At 44.5% G+C, this 24,649-nt stretch overlaps 1 protein-coding gene across 9 annotated transcripts in view; it reads left to right on the top strand.

Moving 5' to 3' along the window:
* The window catches only part of LOC309664718 (uncharacterized protein), a 331,041-nt gene that overhangs the window by 108,178 nt on the left and 198,214 nt on the right, over window positions 1–24,649 (top strand). For 2 of the 9 annotated variants that reach the window (XR_014265998.1, XR_014265999.1), the window contains 2 exons: window positions 7,893–7,999; window positions 8,825–9,686. The exons of 5 other annotated variants lie outside the window; for them this stretch is intronic. The gene's annotated coding sequence lies outside the window, so the exon portion shown is untranslated. Of the gene's footprint in view, window positions 1–7,892; window positions 8,000–8,824; window positions 9,687–24,649 lie in introns of those variants that run through there. 2 more of the 9 variants (XR_014265994.1, XR_014265996.1) reach the window with 1 other exon arrangement.

Raw genomic sequence — 24,649 nt, 5'->3', positions numbered from 1 at the left:
TTATTATTTTATCAGTTATTATCAGGTTTGCATCCTGAATGCGAAAACAATCTATGTAACCTTTATTCTGGCTAATGCATACATTAGGCTGGGGAGCCTATATGCCATCATAAAAATGTGGGAAATTGAAACCTGCTGACATAAAATCAAATAGCCCAGTCATAAAAGGTGTCGCTTTTATGTGATTAACTTGTCAATATCTTCGTGTTGCTAAACTAAATCAAACTACAATTTTCCCCACATGCCCTGAATTTAATGGGAACCATTAATGGGTGTGATTTCTTATAGATCTCCTTGTAATAGAAACATGGCCTCTTATGCCCTGGCCGATTAAAATGAAGCCACTGGGCTGTCATTTGTTGTGTCCCTTTGAGCATATTGAATAGTTGTTCTGCTTGTAATGCCAAAGCTGTTGATACTCAAGTCCTTCCTAAAATATCTGGCACCAATATATCTTCCCAGATCTTTCTTCTTCTACTCCCATGCAAGATCTTTCATAGGATCCAAGAATGTCAGAAGTGGAAGAGAGTTTTGAGATCATCTATTCCAGGACTTGCAAGTAGAATTGGAATCATCTGCTAACTCTAATTGACATCACTGGGTTAAGAAGGATTCTGAGGTCTGTTCCAGGCCCACTGGGTGAAAAAATGCCATGCTTGATTAAGAATGTCTGCCATGGGCTTCTTTGGAATAGTAGGGGCATACGTGCCACAACTATGCCTCCGTGTTATTATCCAACCCCTTTATTTTACAGATGTAGAAACTGAGGCTCATAGAAAGTGAATGACTCTTCCAAGGTCACACAATGAATAAGCAACAGGATCAAGACCAGAATGTATTCCTCTTGACTCTAGCCAAGTGCTGTTTCCATGATGGAGGAACTCTGATGAAAGAGGGTAAAGCACGTTGGCAGGATCAAGGAGGAATCAATTGTTTGGAGATGGCAGAAAGCAAATTCTCACCTCAATGATAAAGAAGCAAACTCCCCTAACCCCCAAAGATCCTTAATCAAAAATCCCTAGCCAATTTTAGGACGTTATTATCCCTTCATTCTTTTTTCCCAACTTTTGTCTCTCTCCCTTTAAGAGAGAGGGGGAGAGAGATATTGTTGGCTGGGATATTGTTCTACTGATCTTCCCCAAACAAGATTATCTACAATTAGTGAACTCTGGGGCATTTTGGTGAGTTTGAGTCTTTCTCTGTGAGGATCCCACACCCTTTTTTTCTGACTATCGTCCCTGGGAATCCTTGCTCATTGACTTTTCCCCTGGCCAGAGTTCAATGTGGAGAGAGCAGAGGGGCAATGACTGAAATCTCTGAATCCTCCATACACACATCCATCCTCCTTTCAGCTTCTGCAAACTTTCCCTGAATCCCCATTGCCTACATAACAAAAACCCCTGTTCTGAACATGGCCCTTAGCACCTGCTACAGTCTGCTTAGCCAGCCTTCCCAGCCTCATCCTTTGCCAATCTCTCTCAAGCATCCGGCAGCCTAGACTGGGAAGGGCAAATGGCACTCGGATGGAAGTGCTGACTCCCAGCTCATCCCCACATGTTACTAATGGGTCATTAATAATTGGTGTCTTTTCTTCTTTGCCCAGACATTGCTTCAGAAAGGGTGTTGTGTATGACTGGCAATATCTGCCCTAGATGTGACAGTGTGGAGAGACAAGGCTGCGTCGGTTACAGTTCCTGCTTTGGTCACAGCATTGTCAGCTGCTGGGTGAACACATCCTGCACACACCTGCTTTGGTACCTTTGGTTAAACTCATGGCTCCCTATGTCCCATGCCCATGCATGCATGCACCTCGATTTAACCTTCAAAACCTGGCTCCAGAGTCACCACCACCTTTGAGAAGTTGTCCCCAACTCTCTAGACTGAATGAATCCCAGAGCCAATGCATAAATCATTATTCCAGCAATACAGCAGGAGGGTTAAGGGCACTGGCTCTGGAGACAGGTGGCCTGGGTGCAAATCCCTCCTCTGCTACTCAGCAGCTGTGTGATCTTGGACAAGCTGTTCAGCCTCTCTGTGCATCCATTTCCTCACCTTCAAAGTTGAAAGAACCATAGGTCCTATCTCACAGGATTGTTGTGAAGACAAAAAAGAGCTCATGAGCTCACAGTGTAGAAGGTTGTACCATACCCAGACTGAGCACTCAGCAAATATTTGCTATCCTCTAGCACTTGAAATTGTGTAACTTAATGATAGTGTATCTATCTGTCTTCTACACTAAATTACAAGTTTCTTGAGCTCTGGGATTTGATCTTAGTCACCTTTGAGTTCCCTACCCACCTAGTGCAGTGTTGGTTGCACAGGTACTCATGAATATTTAATAGATGACTGAATGAATAAATCCATTTGAAGCCTCCTAAGTCAGGAGAGAGAGTTGTTTTCCAGCATTCTCTGCTGCTGGTGGCTCATCCCAGTTCAGGAGGATTCGAGTGAAGTGTCCCATGGATGTCACTCTGAGTCAGAAGAGACACTATATCTCAGAGACACACAACTTTCTATTTACCTTGTGCTACTTTAATAACCTCTCACTAACTCAAAAAATGAAAATTCCTTCCTCTCTTGACGTGATCTCTGAGTGGCAAACACTGATGGTTTTCTCCCCCTTCCCCTTGAGTTTCTAATGAAGCAGAAGCCAACATGACTCTTTCAGTTGCCTATTTGTCTGCGCTAATGGTGTCAGCAGAGACAGGCACACCTCTCCAAAGAGTGTTTGCTTGGGAACTGGTACAGAATGGCACAGGCAAGGCACACAGTGTTTAGAAGGGCGCCCATAAGGTATTGCCTTTTTATAATGATTATGGAGATGATGTTGGTGCTGGGAGTTTATGTCACTATCATCTTCAGACAGACAGGTGCATTTTTGGACCGTGTGGGAGGCTTACCAACTAGGCTTCTAGCCATTCGTCCATTCATTCATTCAACAAATACTTGCTGAGAATCAATACTGTGTGGCCAGAACAACTATGTTGCACAGCTCCAGAGGCATCATTCATATAATTTATACAATGGTGGTGCACCCCCTGGGGACTGAACTTCCTGACATGGTAGCCCTGCAAAAGACAGATGCAGAAATGAATAAGATACAATCTCCTTCTCTCAAGAAGTTCATGGGCAAGTAGGAGAGTAATACTCAGAAGCACCTAAATTACCAACCCCGTGGCAGGAGTAAAATACAAGCACATTCAGGGTAGACAGGTATCCTGATGGTATGCAAAACTGCCTCAGGGAGAGTCAGGGAAGGCTTCTGGAAAGCAGTAATGTCTGATTTGGGTTTTAAAAGAATGCATAGGAGTCCTTCAGGCGGATGAGATTGGGAGAGCTGGGGATGGGTCTTATGCTATTCTAATAGGAGAAAAAAGCACGGGCAGAGATATTGAGGCAGGAAAGAGCATGGCCTTTTAGGGTGCAATAAACCATAAATGCATGGTGAGGACATTCATTTTGGAAGTGTGTGTGGCAGGGAGTGAACCTGGAGAGGGGGCCAGGTATCAGGTCATAAAGGGCCTTGAATATTGTGGTAAGAAGCTAAGACTTGACAGTGGCCAAGATGAAGCCATGATGAGGTGGGAAGCAGGAGGGAGACATAATCACACTTAGATGAAATGACGAGGATCTCTTGTAATTATGTGTCCATTTTATAAATATTCTGCACTAATTATCTCATTTTAGCTCTGCTGTGGCTTAGGACTAGACGAGACATGACCCAGTTTCCTGGAGTGGGATAAGGGCAGACCCAGAAAAGAAACCCTGCTATCATGAATGTACAGAAAACTCAGTATTGCCTGTCCAATCTGACAGATGGACACAGGGTTCCACTGGCAGACTGGCAAATAGATGGCAACCCAAGTCAACCAGCAGTTTTTCATATCTGTTAGTGGATAATACTCCAGGAAAGCAGAACACAGATAGTGGTAATGCAGGACCAGTATGATTCAGTCTAGGCAAGTGGGCAGCATCAAGAAGTCCTTTTGGGGACTTCCCTGGTGGCACAGTGGTTAAGAATCCACCTGCCAATGCAGGAGACACGGGTTCGAGCCCTGGTCCGGGAAGATCCCACATGCCACGGAGCAACTAAGCCCGTGCTCCACAACTACTGAACCCGCGTGCCACAACTATGGAAACCTGTGTGCCTAGAGCCTGTGCTCCACGATGAAGAGTAGCCCCCGCTCACCGCAACTAGAGAAACCCTGCGCACAGCAACAAAGACCCAATGCAGCCAAAAGTAAATAAATAAATTTTTTTTAAAAAGTCCTTTTGGCACTTATTATGTTCCAAAATAGATCTCCTTATCTATCCTTCCTTTCAAACCTTCCTCGCCCTTTATTTTCATTACCTGTTTGCTATTCTATCTTCCCAGCTAGACAATACAGCTCTAAAAGGCAAGGATCATGTTTATCTTATTGTCTACCACATCCCCAGTCACCTGACACATAGCAATAGCTCATTAGATATTTGATTGATGTGGTAGGCTGAATAACAGTCTCCCAAAGATGTTCACGTGTGAATCACAGAACCTATGACTAAGTTACTTTACATGGCAAAAGGGACTTTGCAGATGTGATTAAGTTAAGGGTCTTGAGATGGAATGGCTATTCTAGATTATCCAGATAAACCCAATGTAATCACCATGATCTTTATAAGAGGGAGGCAGAAGGATCAGAATTAGAGAAGGACATGGGACAATGGAAGTAGGGGTTAGGGAGATGCTCTTTGAAGATGGTGGAGGGGCCATGAGCCAAAGAACGCAGGCGACCTCTAGAAACTTGGAAGACTAGGAAATAAATTCTCCCCTAGAGTCTGCAGAAAGAACACAGCTCTGCCAACACCTTGATTTTAGCACAAAAGGTCCAGACTTCTGACTTTCAGAAGTGTAAAATAATAAACGTTTGCTGTTTTGCACCATACAGTTTGTGGTGATTTCTTCCAATGGCTGTAGGAAACTAATGCAGTGAATGGTTAAGGACTGAGTTTGGGTATGGGGAAAATCCTAGGAACAGCATGATCAGAACTGGTCCCAGACCTAAAGGAATATGGGTTGTAATACAAAGGTTAATCTTTAGAGTTTAAAGTGTGATTTTATGTGTATCACTCAGGGAATGTCAAGCTTAAAGATATATGCTATGCAGGCTAAGGCAAGTGGTCATGTAGCACTTCCCAGATTTACTGAAACAACACTCATTGGGGAAAAATTCATGGGGACAGAAGTAGTAGTTCATCCATGTTGTCACATGCTGCAGGAGCTCCCTTTTTGAGGCTGAATAATACTCCATTGTATGTATATATCACATTCTTTCATCTGTTCATCCACGAATGGACATTTACATTGTTTCCATATCTCGACCATTGCGATGAGTGCCAAAATGAACATGGGGGTACTAATATCTCTTTGAGATCCTGACTTCAACTCATTTAGATAAATTGCCAGAAGTGGGATTGCTGTGTCACAGGTAGTTTTATTTTTAATTTTTCGAGGAACCTTCAGAAACCTTCGAGAAACCTGTTTTCCATAATGGTAGCACCATTTTGCATTCCCACCAGCAGTGTACAAAGGTTGCAATTCCTCACAGCCTTGCCAACACTTGTCGTCTTTTGTTTTGTTTTGTCTTGTTTTTAGAATAGCCATCCTATTAGTGTGCAGTGATATCTCATTGTGGTTTTGATTTGCTTTCCCTAATGGTTCTTGAAGCTCTGTGGTTAAGGTCCATATGCTGGTATGATTAGGGCTGAGACACATTAGTCAGTTCTGCATTTGCGGCTGGAGGGAGCACCAGCCCCTCTCATGTTACGATTGGGAGTCTCTTGTGGTTTACCTGAATTGATTGATTAGGCACTGAGCTATAGCTGGTCTTCAAGGAACTTTGCTAACTCCTTTCCTGAGAGGCCTTGGAATCAGCCTGCCAGGAATCAGTCTTGAACCAGTTCACACTGGTTCAAGTGGGCAGCAGGCTAGTGTTCTCAAATAGGGAGCAGGCTAGTGCTAGGGGAGCATCCATTTAAATGGTATTCAAAGTGTGTCTGGAGACAGCATATGTCAGAATCTCCCAAGAAGTTTGCAAAAAAATACATATTCCAGAGCTGCACCCTAGTCCTACTAAATCAGAATCTCTGCCTAGGTGCCTAGGAATATGCATTTTTATCACTAACCACCACCCACCCAGTGCACTCCAATGTGCGCTAAAATTTGAAAACTATCAAATTCAAAATTGTAATTTCACTTATAGAGAAAACCCAAGAGAAAACATTCAGGCGAATGCACGTTATCATGGCATAAGCTGCAAGCGTAAGTTGGAGGTTCTGGGACGGCAGGAAGGTGACGGGAACTTTCCAGGGAGGGAGGGGTTAGTTAGAGAAGGCATCTTAGCCAAGGAGAAATGTTGATCCAGGTCCAGAAAGAAGTTTTAAGTTGGCTAAAAGGAGTCATAGATTTTAGGGTCTTTGCCATAATGAATCCTACGAAGAGTGACACTAGGGTAATGAAAACATGATTGTAATGTTTCGGGGGGAAAAATTAACAGTCTAATTCTGCAGAGGATGGATATTGGTGATTCTGACTTATGTGCACACCGCAGAGCTTCCCTAATCAGCTTTCCTCTTAGTACAGCTCAGGGTGAAGGCTAAGGGCTGCAAATAGTCCACTCCAAACTCTTTTGATTGCAGAGTGTTTCAAGAGGGAAGACGTGGGTGACAGACTAATAAAACCCAGGAACAGCTTGCATTTGTGTTTTCCCACAAAGTCTCTTCCACCCCAGACTTCCCAACAACCACTGCAATAGCCCCCCTGGGGCTCCAGCTCCCCCCACCCTCTCCAGTCAAATAACTCCCCAGTGGCATCTGTCGAGCACCTACTAAGGGCCACCACTGTGATTGTCACAAACAACATCTCACTTGACTCTCTCCTAGACCTGTGATGTAGCTGTAGGCTGGGGAAACCTTGAACACAAGCCAATGGTTAAAAGTAACAGGTTCAGTCAACATATCTTGGGTACCTACTATGTGCTTTTCCATAGACTCAAGTGATCTCACCCTCATCAAAAGTGCCATTCATTATGTAGATGTTATTAATGTCCAGCTTATGCCGATGCACCTTATCTATAATCACCCACGTGACTGAGATGCGATTGATATGATTTTGAACCAGATCTATTTGATTAGGAAGTGATTTTTTTTTCTGCTCTCACATGCTGCCTTTAATAGGATTCCTAACCTTGGAGGAGGGAAGAGAATAGTCTGTGTCCAGTGATTAGGTTTAGCATGTGATAATTACAGTGAAAGGTGACAAGCACCATCATAAAGGTATCTACCAAGTGTTTTAGCTGCTCAGAAGAAGGAGGAACCTCTGATGCAGACTTCTGCCATAGGGTCTTTGTACATATTGCCCCCTAAAAGCACAATTATCCCCTTAAACAGCCCTTTTCTGACCTTACCATCTATGCTGTTCTTATGTTTTTCTCTATTGTTGTGCCCTGTTCACTTTTTTTTTTTTCCAACAGCATTGCTTGCAACCTGTGGTCACGAATTAATTATTTGCTTGTCTTTCTGCCTCCATAGCATGAACACTCCACAGGGACATGAATGTATATGTCCTAGTCACTACTGTATCCTCAGTACTGGCACCCGTAGGTGTTTGATAACTGTTGAATGAAGAAGGGGTGAATGAGTGAATCAGTGAATGAATGAATCACTTTGATGACTTTGTCTTCAGAGCAACACTGTGAGGTGGCATTATCATCTCCCTTTCAAAGTGAATAAGCAGAAGCTACCAAGAGATCAAAGAAAAGCATAAGACGGACCGAGGGAGAGTCAACCCCAGGTGTTCTGGATCTAACTCCAGTGCGCATCTCACTAAATCAAACTACACTGGCTTCAATTTACAGATTCTAGGGACCATGGATTCACAGATGACTAGCAGGATGCCAGGAGAAGGGAAAAAACAAGAGGACCAAAAAATACAGGAAGAGGGGCTGAGATGCTCCAGCTCTGGGTGAGTCCGACCCTGTAAAACAGAGGTTCATAGTAATAAATCATGATCATAACTGATATGTACTGTGTGCTTAAAGCTTTACCTGTGTAGCAGAAGAGAAAAGTTTACCTTCCCAGATTCTGGAGTATTGATGGCATTGTATTTGGGATAAATCTTTACATGCAAGGCTTGCTCCAGACACAAAAGTTACCTGCTGCATTGCTGTGCATCAGACAGAGAACAGAAGGGGAGGCAGAGTGAGGGGAAGGTACCAGTAGGTGGTAAAAGCCCATGTTGTGTAGTGTGACCCTTCCACTAGACTTCCAGGCCATCCGTAAAATCTATTGACCTTACTGCATGCTTTATGAATGCGTATTTCTCAGGGAATCCTGCGAAAAGGCAACCCCAATATGAAACCAGGAGCTCGGGAATCAGAGAGGTCCTAGGAAAATAAGTGTACTTTTGGAAGTAAGACTAAAAAGCGAGTCTCACATTATGAAAGTAAGTAAGTTTGCTGGTCCGCCAGTGTGATGGGTTTGGAGATGCATGGCCTGGATGTGCCTTCAGGGAAGGACTTATTGCCTCAGCTGCTGGGACAGCCCCTGCAGGGACAGTCCCAGCTGTGGAGTCCACTGGTCCAAGGCCACGCCCTGCCTGGGAGGCTAACATCTGAGGACTGATTGAGTCAGGAGTATAAAGGCCAAACTGTCTGGGTCCAGGTGGGACAACTCTGAGAGCTCTTTTAGCTGCAGAACTGGCCAGGGGTCAGCTGAGGCTGCCACTGGGGCTGCTCCATAGCTCAGTCTCTCTCTCTGCCCGGTCCTTCTTCCTTCCCTGGCCTTATAGGATGTCCCAACAAACATCCCACACGCTAAACTCTGTCTCAGAATCTGCTTCCTGGAGAAACTGACCTCCACACCCGGAAGACCTTTGGACTCCCACTGGCTGTGGAATTGGTGAGACTTTAGGCAAATTATAACTATACCTCTCAATATTTATAACTATGAGGTAGATATTATTATGTCCCCCATTTTGCAAGTGGGAAAACTGAGACTCTGAGAGGTTATCTAGCTCACCTGCAGTGACACTGTTGGTAAATATAAGGCCACGATCTGATGTTAGATCCGACCAAGTAGTAACAACGTGTTGACACATAATAATAAAAGAGCCCTCTTCTTTGTTCTCTTTTCCATCAAATCTAGACTCAGAACTCATCCTGTCCTCTCATTCCACAACACGTGATTTTTTTTGTTTGTTTTGCTTTGTTTTTTCCATTTTCTGCGGTTCTCATTATAGCCTACCTCCCGTCACGAATATTTATTCACAGTCTGTGTCCCATAATGAACCATGTTCTTTTTGAGGACAAGAGCTATGTTTGATTCATCTATATATGCCTACAGACCAAAAAAAAAAACCTAGATAAATGGGAATCAAATTAAAGTAATTCTACATCGATTTATCTCTAATTATGGAATGAAAGCCTTTGTTCTACTATAAAAGAATCAGGGGTGTAGGCAGTTATTTCTGTTGGGTGATGGGGTTCTGGGAGACCCCACTGATACTTTTGAAATCAGCCCCTTTTGCCTTTGCCTGTGGCTGTCCCTTATTGTAAAGTCGAGAGGATGAAGATAGCAAGTGCGTTCTTTAGGCCTTGGAAAATTAAGACCCAAGGGGGGTAAAAAAAAAAACAAAAAAACAAAAAAACAAAGGACAAAAGCAAATATTAGGAATTTGACAACAAAAATTTAAATTAAGACATTAAATGGAGGAAAAAAAATTGAATGGCGTAGGAGTTCCTGCCAGTAGTTTCCAGAGCTGTAAAATGAAATCTCTCACTCTCATTCCTCGGCAAACAATTCCAAGTGTAAATGTATTTTTGGCACAAATGGCTCTGTCCTAAGATTCTTGATTATAATTATAATAATGGGTTTCTGAAAGCCTGCAAGTGGTTCTGGGAATGATAATAAGGGTTGAGAAGAGACATGTTGTTTATGTGGTGAGTGTTTGTGGAATATTAAATGAGGGTGGGGAGAAAAGCTCATGGTATACTTTCCACAACTTTAAAATATACAATTGCACCCAAGCAGCCCATCACCACCTCCCTCTCCAGGCACATACACACCATCAATTCCATTACCCCGCAAATCGGGGACCACGGCAGAGCGGGGGGAGCAGGCAGGCTTGCATTTTTCCTTGTGGAGTTGCTCATCTCTTAGAACTAGCTGTCACATGGGCAAGAGGAGCAGCCCGAGTCTAAGAGATGCTGGTCCCAGCCCCAGTCCCTTCCCTCACCTGCTGTCAGTCCTGGCAGGTTATTCAGAGTCCTGGGCCTCTTGCCTTCAGACACAATGTGGAACTAATGGTCCATCCCTCTTCTGAAATCTCACAGCCTTGGTGTGGATTGCTTATATGACAACCAAACTGCTTCCTCTGCCTTTGTGAGCTCCTTGAGAACGTGGAACCTGCCTGATCTGTTATTGGTGTTGTTAACTGTGGCAAAACAGGAAATTTAATATTTTAAATTAAACTTAACAGAAAATTTAATATTTTAACCATTTTAAAGTGTGCAGTTCAGTGGCGTTAAGTACAATCACGATGTTGTGCGACCATCACTACCATATAGTTGCAGAACTTTTTCATCACCCCAGAAGGAAACCCGTACCCATTAAGCAGTCATTCTTCGTTCCTCTTCCCTCCAGCCCTGGGCAGGATCACTCCTTTTTTAAACTTTACAGTGTCTCCTCCTGTCTTGAACATAACAGGTCCTGATTAATCTTTAAAATTCAATAATTTCCCATTTCACTAATCATTAATATCTGCTCTGCCTACTTCAATGGTTATTAGTCTAGGACGATTGCTGTAAATTATTTTACATAGTAATAGTGAGGATCATGATAATGATAACTGCCATTTATTGAGTGTTTACTGTGTGTAGATATTGGATATTTCATGTAAGTGAAATCAGACAGTATTCATCATATTCTATCTGGCTTCTTTCACTTAGCATAATGTTTTCAAGGTTCATACATGTTGTAGCAATTATCAGATTTTATTCCTATTTACGGCTGAATAATAGTACATGTGTAGACCATATTTTGTTTATTCATTGACCCTTTGTTGGACATTTGGGTTGTTTCCCTGTTTTGGCTATTATGAATAATGCTGCTGTGGATATTAGTGTACAGGTTTTGGTGTGAACATATGTTTTCACTTCTCTTGAGTGTATACCTAGGAGTGGAATTGCTGGATCATATGGTAATTCTCTGTGTAGTTTTTTAAGGAACTGCCAAACCGTTTTCCACAGTGGTTGCACCATTTACATTCTCACCAGCAAAGTGTAAGTGTTCCGATTTCTCCACATCCTCACCAACACTTGTTATTTTCTGGGGTTTTGTTTGTTTGTTTATTTGTTTGTTCATTATAGCCATCTGAGTAGATAAAAAGTGATGCCTCATTGTGGGTTTGATTTGCATTTCCCCAATGACTAATGAAGTTAAGCATCTTTTTATGTCCTTATTGGCCACTTGTATAGCTTCTGTAGAGAAATGTCTGTTCAAGTTCTTTGCCTCTTTAAAACTTTCTTTTGTCTTTTTGTTGTTGAGTTTGAGGAGTTCTTTATATATTCCGAACATTAAATTCTTATCAGATATATGATTTCAACTATTTCCCCCATCCCTTTTTAAAAACTAATAACAGCTAGCTTATCCATAATCTCAATAGTCTACAAAACGATTTCACTTACTCAGCTTTCTTTGAGTTTTGTAACAATTTGGGTGGATGAGTTTGCCTCAACGCTACAGATGAGAAATTGAAATTCACAGAAGTGAAGATTACTCAGCTGGGTCCGTCTACTGCTTCAGTTTTCTCCTGGTGATCAGTGGGTAGTTGTGGGTCACTGGGAACCGCATGGCTTCACCCAGGACTCTGGTGCCCATTCTATGGAACACTCAAATGCTTTGCCTCTGGAAGCCCATTCTGATTGGAAGATGCCCCAGAGAGAAAAACTCTCCACAAACACAGTTTTAGGGCACAAGGTGCCAGCTCCCTCGTTCCCACAGGCACTTCCTGTCAGTAACCCTCAATTCCTTTGTCATCTAAACCCTGCTCCTAGGAGGCATTGTATTTTTATTCAGCAACCTATTCTCTCACCCACACCATTTCTGTCCATTAACAGCACAAAGCTGCAAATATGCAGTAACAGGCTTTACATTTCAAAATCAGCTCCAACTCAGTACCATGATATGATTAAAAAGCAACCATTTATGACTCATCACCAAGCCATACTTTCTCACACATGCTTTATGTTCAACGATACACAGGAATAAATGCACATCAGTAGATCATAATGCCACTGACTGAGTCCTCAATGGCTACATGTACTGTGCTAAGCATTTTCCATTCAACATCTCATTTAATCTTCTCTTTGCCTATGTCATCGTCCCCAGGTGACTGTAGGTTTCCTGAGGGCAAGATTGGAAGCCGACGCCACACGGAACCTGGCACATAGTAAACACTCATAGTAAAGATGTATTCCAGAGTAGCTGACACGAAATAAACACCTACTATGTTCCAGATTCTTTTAACCAACTCATGGGCAGTCTCACAGGCTCTGAGATGAGTATTACTATTTTGGTTTTCCAGAAGAAGAAACCAGACTCTGAGAACTTACCCAGTTTTCCCCAGCTAGTAAATTTTAAAAAGCCAAATACTACCCACATTCTCAAGCTCTGAAAGCAGAGTTCTTTCCACTATACCACGAATGAATGAAATAAAAAAAAAAAGTATAGAGTCTAGTTTGCCACCTCACTGTGCTTCCCTCTAGTTCATAAATCAGACTAACACTCCATGAGAAAGTAACTGAATCTCTGGTGATAAGCAAAAATCATTGCCATCAGGGGTCACAGGAAGGAAAGCGGGTCTGATGGGTAGAAAGAGTTTTATGAAGAAAACGAAGAATGGACTCAGGTCTCAAAGGCCTGGTCGGATTTAAATGGTGAACTGGACAGAGGGTAGTCTCATGAGTAAAGACGCAGAGACGGGAAGGGCAAGGCAGGCACAAAAGTGGAGAGCAGCCTAAGCGGAAGACAGGATTGCAGGCATGGTGGATAGAATTGCAGGGGCGCCCGAACGCCAGCGAGCAGAAAGGAGCCACTGCAGGTCCTGAGCTCAGCAAAGCCGTAATGGAAAGCATGTTTAAAAAGATGACTCTGCACACAGAACACAGAAGGAATTTGTAAAGAGGAACCCGGCACTCGCAGTGGGCTTGATACGTACTAGGCACTTAATAAGTGTATAACTGAGTGACTGGATGTATAAATACGCAAATAAACCTATGGATGAGGGAGATGCTGGTAGCTGGGGTACCACCGGATACCACAAGCCGTGAGACCTGGGCTGAGTGCTGCTGGGAAAGACTTGGCAAGACTTACAAGTGCACTGGGTGAAGTGGGTAATGAGAAAAGAAAATGCCAAGACCTTCTTCCTTTCCCTTTCAGCCTTCTTGTGTTTTACAACAGCCCAGGGAGTCTGAATGAGTTTTTCCCTGGCAGCAGTGAAAACCGGGGCAAGAAGCATGAAGGACGTCTCTCCTAAAGCAACATGTTGATTAACAAAGAGACTGCACGCCTATGACACACTTTGTTGTTACTTTTCTGCCAGAGATAGAAATCACGCAGGATGTCGAAGTGTGTATTCCGGAAGGGTGTTATAGAACAATAACCCCATCAATAGCAACTAAAATAAGATGTGAGAGATACAAGGCTCCCAAAAATGTCAGCGGCGGCTCTTTGATGAACGCGTTGTTTGTTGATGCATTTGCATGAACTGCACTGAACATGACCTCAGAGAATGGATCCGAAGCTTCCTCTCTCCTGCATTTAGATTTTTAATGGTGCAAAAATTTGATCATTCAGCGACTCTCGGGGACACAAAATCTGATCCTGGTCTTCCTAGTGAATGCAGGCCTTTTTTTACCTCTGGGCCTCTAGCTCACAGTTTAAACAAGATAATGTTTTGAAATACCTAGCACACATGAGACACTCCAAATCGTAGGCCTGTTCAGAATGGTTTCCCTCACCCCTAACATGCAAACCGACTCTTGTTCTTCTCAGCTCCCACCTCCTGTCTGCAAAACTGAGATGCTGTCCATGAAACACACACAGTCCTGAGACTGGGAAGCTGCCGTCTGTTCATCAGCTTTCCTGATGCTGCCTACCTCTATTTATCCATCCAAACATCCATTCTTTCTTTCTTCTCTCCCCGCATCCTTCCATCCTTCCCTTGCATACGTATAAAGTGTCTTTCTGGTACCATCCACTGTACTGGAACTGGTGATACAGCCGTTACCAAGACAGGCAGGGCACATGGCTGCCCTGTGTGCCACCTCCCTCTCCCATTCCCCCATGCCCGCTACTAACTGTGCTCTGTCTGGAAGCCTGTTCTTCCTCCAATAACCTCCAGCCTCAGCAGCCTTAGTGATGCCTGACTTTGTCTCAGACTAGATGATGGATTGGGAAGAGCATATACCACTTAGTAGCTGTGACTTTGAGTGAAGTTGTTTTCCTTCTTTAGGTCTCCGTCTCCTCCTTGTTAAACAAGGATAAAGATAGTAAATATCTCAGATACTGCGGAGAAAGTAATGAGTGCCTGGTGCAGGGTGGCTATCAGTAATTGGTTACTATCAGTATCAACATCATCATCTGTAAAATGAGAATGCTGGTAGTTTCCTCTTCCTATGATGTCTGTGCTCACAAAATTTCAACAGCTGCCCATTGCTATGAGTATAATAATCCAAATCCTGACAATGGCCTGTGAAATTTGCAGGATCCCACCTCTGTCTGCCTCTCCAGCATCAGCTCGCATCACACCTCCCCTTGTTCCTGCAGCTCTGTCACAATGACCTGATTTCCTTCCATTGTATCAGTTGTAGAGTCATCAGGGCTGCTTACCAAGTATTTCTGGTCCTGCTTCTTCACAGCAACTTGCAAACTTCCCAATAAAGGCAGCTCCATCAGCCTGGGCATGATTTGAAACAGAACTCCTATGCTAACCAATGATGGACATGTAGCACAAGTAAGAAATAAATCTTCATTACTTTCAGCTTCTAATATTTGGGGGCTCTTTGTTACTGAAGCAAACACTAGCCTTATCTGACTAATACACTAACCATCCTCCCTCCAGCCACAGGGTCTTTACTCAAGCTGGTGCCTCTTCCCAGAAGCTTCTTCCTTCTCCATTTAAATATCTCTTTCAGAGCTCAAAACTCAAGCATTTCTTCTTCATGGAAGTGTTCCTTAATTATGCCATTCTTTCCTATCAGAGGCTCTCATTTTATCAAATGTCTCTCCTTTATAGCTCTTCTCAAAGTGGCAATTTTACCTTTGTTTATTTGATGATTTTATTAATTTCCATCTCTCCCACCAGACTGTAAATTCCATGAGAGGAGGGTCCAGATCTGCTATCCTTAATACATATCACAATGTCTGGCACATTGTAGGCCCCAAATTGTTATTTGTTGGATGATAGAAAGATGAAAGGAAGGAAGGAAGGAAGGAAGAAAGGAAAGGAAGGAAGGAAGGAAGAAAGGAAGGAAGGAAGGAAGGATAAATGACTAGGACAAATGGTCTTTGCCCTTAGTTTGTAAGCCGGCCCTATCCTGCTTAACTGTAGTTAAGTTGGCTATAACATGAGTTTTTGATGCAGGAGGAATTGGGACACTTTGTCTCCTTTATGTCAATTGCCCTTGAAAAAAAGCATAGAAGTTGACAGAGTCCAGGCTTGTCAGACCTTGTCAGATGTCTGTCTGGCCAACACCTGCAGGCACTCAGCTCAGCTCCTCTCACCTTGTGCCTGTGGCGGGGGGGCCCTGCAGAGCCCCACAGCCACATCGTCCCCACCAGAGTCAGCCTAGTCTCCAGGTGCCTCAGTGTCCCCAGATGCTACAGCCTGGCATCGATGTGTTCTTTCCCTTTGTTAACACAAGTGTTCACCTCTCCAGAAATCAGATTTACAGAACACAGTGCATTTCAGAAGCCTGGGGACACCTCTGGGGCTTTGCAGTTCAATGGAGCTCATTATGGAAATCAGCTAAATGCTGAGGAGAGAGATAAGTCCAACTATTTACCAACCCCTCCCACCAGAGACATGCAGCCTACACTAATGGGAGCTCATCTGTGGCCTCACTCAGTCACTCAACCCTCTTTATCCGCTACTGTGACTAATCTGCAGAGAGAGGTGCATGTTTGCATGAAAGAGCTCACCAAGGGGCTCTGGGTGCTCGGTGAAGGGGGACAGGAACAGGCAAAGGGGGACCAAGCCCTGGGCCTCCGAGCCAGCCAGGCCCGGCTCCCCTTACCCATCAGAATAGAAGCTGCCCCCTGCATCCCTGGGCAGTAGATTCCCTGGCCGGCCAAGTTTTCAAAGACCAGCAGAGATAACAATGACATTCCAACTGACAGCCCACTGGGAAGAAAACACTTTAGAGCTTACAAGGCACTTTCACTTTCATTTACTTGTTTGAGCCTCACAACATTTTACCAGCTAGGTGTATTGCTAACACCTCCATTTACCAGCTGAGGAAACAGGCTCAGGGAGTAAAGAGCCTTGCTTGGATTATAACTGGTGAATTCTGATTTTCTCTGTCCAAATACAGTGTGCTTTCTACGTCACTAAATCTCCTTCAATGGGGGTTATTGGAATTTCATTACTGGGGTCCAGGGTATCCTTGAATTTCTGGAACTTTCATGCAAATTTGGTTTGCATGAACAAGTGTCAAATGTGGGTATTTTTTTTTTTTTCTAGGTAACAAATTCAACATTTTTACAACCCTCTCAGGTGAACTGAAATCCCTAAGAAGTTAAAAAAACCACTGGGGTATGGCTCCCCCTAATGGCCTGGGGGACTTACATAGTGTTCCAAGGAGATCCATAGGCTGGCCATCTTTGCCCATCCATCCATTTTTCCCAAGGAAAAAATGTATAAATTGAGTGACACTTGGTCTCCAAGCTCCATGGTTTCTCATTCCTTGCCATTGCCCTCTAATGATGGTCTATGTGATGCCCAGCCGTAGACCAGTCCTCTGCAGCCAGGCTGTCTGTGCTCTGGTCATAGCTGCAGGGAACCCCCTCCCACTGCAGACCATAGGAGTCCATGATCAGCAACCAGACCTCAAAGTAAAAGGCTTCCTCCTGTGCAGGGCAGGGCCGGGGGAGGCAGGGAGATGAGTTTTACAAGTATGGTGTCTGATTCTGTCTTCAACCATCTGGATGGTTTTTGCATTAACTTTGGTTTTTTAAAAAAATATATTGAATTAAACATGACTTGTCTTAATTACTGAGTTGTTGGGTGTCCCCATAATTTTGCTCCTGGGGTGAGTGCCTCACTTGCCTCTCTAGTCTAGAGTCTAGAAGATGCCGCATCATTTCCAAGAGTCCAGCCTTGTTCTAGACTGTTAAGTCCATTGTGCTCACAGTCTCATATATGTCACCCGGAGGATCTTGGACAACCCCTAGCTCAACCCTCACGTAATTCTACAGCACAGTGTGTGGATTATACAGGACGGGTGTTGGGATGAGACCAACACAGTTTTGAATCGTGGCTCTCCTAAGAAACCTTGAAGGAACTCACTTCGCTTTTCTGAGCCTCTGTTTTCTTATATGTAAGACAGGGATAAGACAAATATCCACAGATAGTATGATCTCCAGACCGTGGAAATAATCCAGGCAGCCATCCAGGGTCTAAATGAGAACCAGACATGTGTCTGAAGGTCCCCATTGCTCTGCTTGAATTTGGATAGGAGGCTGAGCCGTGAGGATGAGTCAGGACTCCCTACCAGAGGACCCACAGCCTGCCCGTCAATCCATGGCTTTGGAGACATACAGCCCTGGGTTTGAGTCTTGGCACTCTCCCACTTACTTGCTATGAGACCCAGGACAACCATTTCAACCTCTCTGAGCTTCAGTGTTTGTGTTTGTAAATGAAAAGAATGTTTACCATTAACGTTGTCGTGAGGATGAAGCAAGTTCAAAGCACTTGCTCCTGGCTGGATCGGTCTGCTCAGGCTGCTGGAACAAGATACCACAGACCGGAGGGTTTAAGCAACAGAAATTTATTTCCCACGGTTCTGGAAGCTGGAGGTCTGAGATCAGGGCACCAGCAGGATCGGGCCCTGGTGAGAATTTTCTTCCTGGCTTGCAGATGGCCACCTTCTCCCTTCTGTCCTCACATGGCAGGGAGAGAGTGAACTCTGCCCTCTCTTTTTATAAGGACACTAATCCTATCAGATCAGGACCCCATTCTTCCCACCTCACTTAACCTTAATGACTTCCTTAGAGGCCCCACCTCCAAATACAGCTGCACGGGGGGTCAGAGCTTCAACATGTGAATTTTGGTGACACTTGGTCACCAAACATTCAGTCCATAACACTGACATACAGTTTAGTATTCAATAAATATGAAGATAAAAATAAAAGTATTATTAAAGGTGAAGAAACTGAGGCAGGAAGAAAGGCATGCCCAAGAGCACCCAGCATGTTGGCAGCAGAGCTGAACCTCATACCGAAGTCTCCAGGCTGAGTCCAGTGGACACAGGTTTCATGGAGCTGATCCCCGCTGTTTCCCACAAGGTAGGCTCAGAGATTGGAAGTGTTTGAGCTGCAGGAAAACTAGAGCCCAATTCTTGAATATGGTGGTACCAGGTGACGCCAGGTAACCTCAACTCAAGAATTAGCCCTCTTGCCCCTTCTCCCATCAGAGGAGGCCCCAGCCATGCTGAGACTTCCTACCAGTCTTGGAGTGAGGCATCTGACCACGGACTGGCCGCATGGCCATGTCTGTGTGTGTGTGTGCATGGGCTGTGTGTCTGACCCGAGGATGGTTATAAACTGCCTCTTACCAGGGCCTTTACAGCAGACTCCTGCATTTCCCAGAATAATCTCGCTCATTACGATGCCGGCAGACTTTTCAAGCCAGCTCATTTTTCTTCCCTTTGTCTCAAATTCCAATACCCTGCCCTTTTCACGAGATTTCCGAGAGCACAGTTCACAGTGCCCATTTGGCAGGGGCGGGGGCCGGGGTGGGTGGAAGTGTCCCCAGAGGGTGAACAGTATCTCAGCCTTAGTTTAAAAAAAAAGAAAAAAAAAGATGACGGAAAGAGCTTTGTCTGCTAAATCTCCCCATTTTGGAATCAAATGTTATTTAAAATTCAGGACAAATTCTCGGCTCTCTTGCTGACAAATTCCACCCAAGCACAGAGGAGAGGCGAGAAGAGATGAGAGAGTCGATGTGTGAGGTGCCTAAGTGTTCGTCATTAAATGGCCATTAAGTGAGCACCTACTGTGTGCTGCGTCCTGGGCTAGGTGCCAGGGATTCCAGGACAAGCAAAACAGATACTATGTCACCCCTGGAGCTTAAAGTCTAGTGAAGGAGATAGACATGACCAAATAAACACCCACATTCATAATTATAATCTGGAGCATCTGTTCCAGAGGAAAAGTATATGGGACTAGGAAAGCCTGTAACTAGGACTTGACCCAGTTAGGGTCAGGGAGACTTCCGAAGAGGGGGCATTAGCTCTGGGACCTGAAGGATGATGAATAGGGGTCAGCCAGGTGAGGAGGGAGGAAAAGTCCTCCAGGTTAAAGGAACAGCATGAGCAAAGCCCCGGGGCCAGAGGGAGCACCAGTGTTTTAAGAGCTGGCAGGACATCAGGGTTCCTGGATGGCCAGAGAATGACTGGGAAGGGAGAACGCCTGGTGATGCAGGCAGAGTAAGGTCATGCAGGGTCTTGCAGCCACGGTAAGGCTCTTGGTTTTTATTCTCAGGACAAGGGAGCTACCAAAGGGTTTTAAGAGGAAGGGTGACAAATAAGTTTTGTGGTTTGTAAGTTACTCTGGCCACTGAGTAGGGAATAGGCTGGATCAAAGTAGGGGAGGAAAGAGGGGGCCGGACAAGAGAAGATAGCGTCTTGGGCCCCAGTGGAGGTGGTGGTAGCAATAGAGAGAAGTGACAGATTCTAGGGAATTTCTCCGATGATGTCATTAGTACGATTGCAAAAATGGATGCAAATTCTTCCCCTCTCTGTATCCAAGGCACTGGTAGTCCCTTGCCACATGGATGCTGAGTTTGGCCATAAGACTCTCTTTGGCCAAAGGACAACAGCAGACATGATGCAACAGAGATTTAAACAGCGTCTGCACGTTGGAGCTTGCTCTTTCGTGCTGCCTTGGAGACCACGTGATCCCTAGAAGCCGGGCTAGCCTGCTGGAGGATGAGAGACGTTTGGCGCAGTCACCTCTACTCCCAGGGAACATCCTGCAAATTGTCAGACACGTGTGGTGCCATACTGGATCATCCAGCTGCCAGCCAGCCAGCCAGCTGGTCGCAGATGTATAAGCAAGCTCAGCAGAGGTCAGCTGAGCATGCGTAGACCAGAACTGCCCAGCCAACCCAGAGAATTGTGAGCTAAATAAATGGGTGTCATTTTAAGTCATTAACTTTTGGAGGTGGTTTGGCTAACAGATATACGGATGTTTATGTCTGCTTTCTCTCAACAGACCATAAGCTTAAGAGCAAGGCCTCAGTGGTCTTGTTTGCCACCACTGTATCCTCAGTGCCTAGAAGAGTGTCAGGCAAATAGTAGACACTCAATGAATATGTACTGAATAAGTGGATGAATATATGAATGAATGAATGTCATCTATTCGGTTCCCCTGGGAAAGACATTCTGTACCAGCCCCATTAGCAGTTGAGAGGCAGACACTTCTGGGTGGAAATCAAATCCATATTCACCTTCACAGGTAGCTTCCATGTGCTAGGTTGGCATAATATTAAATACTGAGGACAAAGGGGGAAAAGGTTTATTCTCTAGCCTAGAATGAGTTCACTGCCTGGTCGATGAGATGGACACGGAAACTAGCAACAGCCTCTCCAGCTTCTTGTGCATTTACTATGTTCCAGGCACTTTAAACAGAGTGTTTCCTTCAATCCTCATAAAACCAAAGGAGGAAGACACTACTAGTGTCCCCTTTACATGGATGAGAAAACTGAGGCACAGAGCAGTTAAATGTCTCATCCAGTGAGAGAGAACCAGACTCACACTCGGCTTAACCACTTCGCTCTAAGTGGGATATTGATACTGCAGAGTTGTACAAAGGAGGTATTCATTCTGCCTGGGGTGGGAAGGCAGGAGCAGCAATGAGTCAGAAGAGGTTGTGCAGATATGTTGACTCTGGAAGGAAGAACAAGAGTTCCCCATGGGAACAGAACCAGAAACAGCCCTCCAGGCTGAGCACAGAGTGAACTGAGGCTGGAGATGTGGAAGTGTATGGTCTGCCTGGGGAGCTATAAAGGGCAGGAATGGCCAGAAAGAGAGGCACGAGGGGGAGGGGTGAGGCCCCTGGGAGGGGTGATGGGTGCCAAAGAAGGCTGCAAGGGGAGGCCACGCCACCTCCTGGGACCCCTCTGCCACCCATCTCCCACTGAGGCCAGCTCTCAGCTGTCACCCTAGTGTCACCCTGGTGGAGCTAAGAACTGGCTTCTGATCCCAGGTTTGATTCCTTACTGTATGATTTTGGGAAATTAGATCACTTACCCACTCTGGGCCTCAGTTTCCCCCTATAAATGGAAAATGTAGGCAAGATCAAAAGAATTTCTCTGTATTGAGTACCTATCATACACTAGAAGATAAATGTCTCATAGATTTAGTGTGAGGATTACATAGGTTAGTGCATATAAAGTGATTAGCATAGTGCATAGGGCAGAGTAAGTGTTCAATAAACACTAGTCATGACTGTTGCTGGTGTCATTTCAGAGTAACCAGTTCAGCATAACCCTGTGGGTGAGAGTGGACATCAATGGCCCTGGGCACAACTACCTGGATTTAATCCCGCCTCTGCCACCTTCTTGCTGTGTGACTTTGAGCAAGTTACTTAACCAGTCTGAGCCTCGGTTCGCTTGTCTATAAACTTGGGATCCTAATGGTGTCTCTCTCACTGGGTTGTTGTAAGGATTAAAAGAGATAATCTTACAAAATATTTAACTCCTAGAACCCGGCTGTTATTAGACACCCCATTTTGCAGACAGCAAAGTCAAGGCTCAGAGAGGCAATGAACTTGCTCCAGGGAACACACCTCATAAATGGTAAGGCTGGGATTTACCTGAGAAAATTCCAATTCCCTATCTTGTGCTCCTAACTGGTGTTTCAGATCCCTCTGAATCACCTTCCAACAGCTAGAATCCTGCTAAGAGCATTATTGCTTCTGACCAAAGTCATTGTAAAACTCCAGAATAAAGAATGACTTCTCCGGAAAAACTTTTAAATCCCCAGAGAGGTCAGAATTAATGTATGTTGCTGATATACAAGCTTACCACATTTCCAAGTTGGTTTTATGAGGGGAAGCTCTAAACTTCTATGATTCGAAGGTGGTAAATGGTAATGACAAGGTATTAAACTTTGTCGGGGAGTGACTGCCTCAGATCCTCTCTGGAATGAGGTGATGCGTAAATAAATGAATGCCTAAGGAAGGGTGCAGGGGACAGCCTTGGTCTGGGAGGTAGAGCTGGTCCCCACCCCAGCTCCATTACCACCCCGCCCTGTGACTTGAGCAGGACACTTAACCTTCTCTGCACTCACATTTCCCTATCAATACAGTGACCCAAAATTTATGATTCTAACAGGAACACTTTTGAGAGTGAAAGGGGATGCTAATAATAATCACACCAGGACCACAGATGTAAACTTTGTCCTGGTAACTCTGAGATATGGATGCCCTGCCTACACCAAATAGTTGTAAAAGCTTTTCCTACTCTGATTTTTTGGACAAAATCTGTTCCTGAGACCTGATCCTGTTCGGGTATTAGAAATGCTGGGACCCCACGGAAGAACCTATTCAATGAAATGCAGTGGGTCAGGGAGAAATCTGGGCTGCATCTGTTTGAGAGGGAAGCAGGATCATGATAGATCAATAAAAACAAAAGAGGATGAGATATTACAGGGTAGCTCCCTGAATCTCCATGGTGCTCTCATGAGCTGATCCTGAGGCAAACCTGCCATTTCTCTCCATCCATCAGGCCAACAAAACAGAACAAAAGGTGAAATCCCCATAGCAGAGTAGGAATACACATCCTTGCCCTCTCACTGTCCCAAGTCTGAAGTGTCCTGACATAGCTAACCTCATTATCTTTGATGCCCTATATCTTCCAGACTTTTCTTGACCCTCTGGTCTATTAGACATGACTTGGATCCTAATCCTGAGTTCCCCAGATTGGCAGTCTATGCAGGCCAAGTTGATGAGATAATGACTCAGCTGTCTGCTTGGCTCTTAGGATCTGGTTGCGGGGAAAATCCTGGAAAGATCTATTTCCAAACATACCCACCATCTGTTTAACTTGAACGTGAGCTGCTTGCTGAGAAGTCAGTGGCTCTACCTGGTGACTCTAATTATCAGAACAGTCTGGAGCTTGGTCACCTCAGAGGACTCTTTTGGAGATTTCTTCTCCTCGATTATGGTACAGGAAGCCTCTTGGACTTGGCACTAACTCGGAAGAATGAGGAGCTCTCAACCAGAAACACTTCATCTCTTGCTAGGCTTCTGCTCCGGATTTGATGGAATCATTCTTTAATATAGCTGCATTTCTACCCCACATCAGAGATGATTGAAGGCAGGGGGAAATATTCCTATGAGAAATGAGGGTTTTCAGTCAAGCAAACAGAAATCTGAAGGGTGATTTGATTAGAGTAGCAGCTTGGCTGGCGGATGAAGCAATGAACTCCCAGACTCCAAGAGATGCTGGGGAAGGTACCAAACCTCTCAGTCTCTCTCTCCTGAACCATCTCCTTAGACTGCTGGGTGGCTCAATGGGATAATGGGTACCAAGTGCTCAGAAACTTCAAAGTGCTGGTTCATATGTAAATGATGAGTATCTTTTAGGGTGTGAAGTGTTTTTAAAGAGAAGCTTGCCGCTGATCAATTACTGTCTTCGCTCATACAGGAGTGACAAGGAGTGACAAATTCCACATTCTGAATACATTGATAGTTTTAGATTGCATTTCTTTACAGTATGGAATCATCCTGCAGCAATTCTGCTTCCCTCAAAAGGAGGGCTGGTCCCTAGGGGTCAGGGGCAGACGAAGGCTCAAACCTCTGCTGGGGGACCCAATGAAGAGGAAGTAGAGTGTGGAAGGGAAAGTCAAGGTCTTAGTGTGTACAACGGGGTTCAGAGCAGAAAGCTGCCGTTCATATGCACTTGTGCCATGGACCGAACACATTTTTGTTTGTTTTTTCTTTTACTTTCTTTAACTGAAAAGGGAGTGATGGTTAATTCTTCTCCCTTGTTCCTTGAGAGTAGAATCTGCACAAAATTCATCTCTTTATGTGATCAGTAAATATTTGATTAATAAAAGCTTTGTTAACTAGAAACCATTATAATCATATGAAGATTTTCCAAATACATTCAGGCCCCTAAAGGCATCCACAACTTTTATTGGGGGTCAATCCTGACCCACGCCCAGCAAGAGAGGCCATTCTTATTTTTTTCCTAAATTCGACACTGATGAAGAGTACGTAGGGGCTTCCTTCCCTTCTCCCATTCCTCTCCCCAGGTGCCCAGATGGGTGCCACAGCTGTCGGCACCTCCAGTGATGCAAAAAGACAGGCAGTAAATTATCTCTCTTTG

Source organism: Balaenoptera physalus (assembly GCF_965194825.1).
Source record: "Balaenoptera physalus genome assembly, chromosome: 7".
Taxonomy (NCBI): domain Eukaryota; kingdom Metazoa; phylum Chordata; class Mammalia; order Artiodactyla; family Balaenopteridae; genus Balaenoptera; species Balaenoptera physalus.
This window is presented reverse-complemented; position numbering and strand designations above follow the sequence as displayed.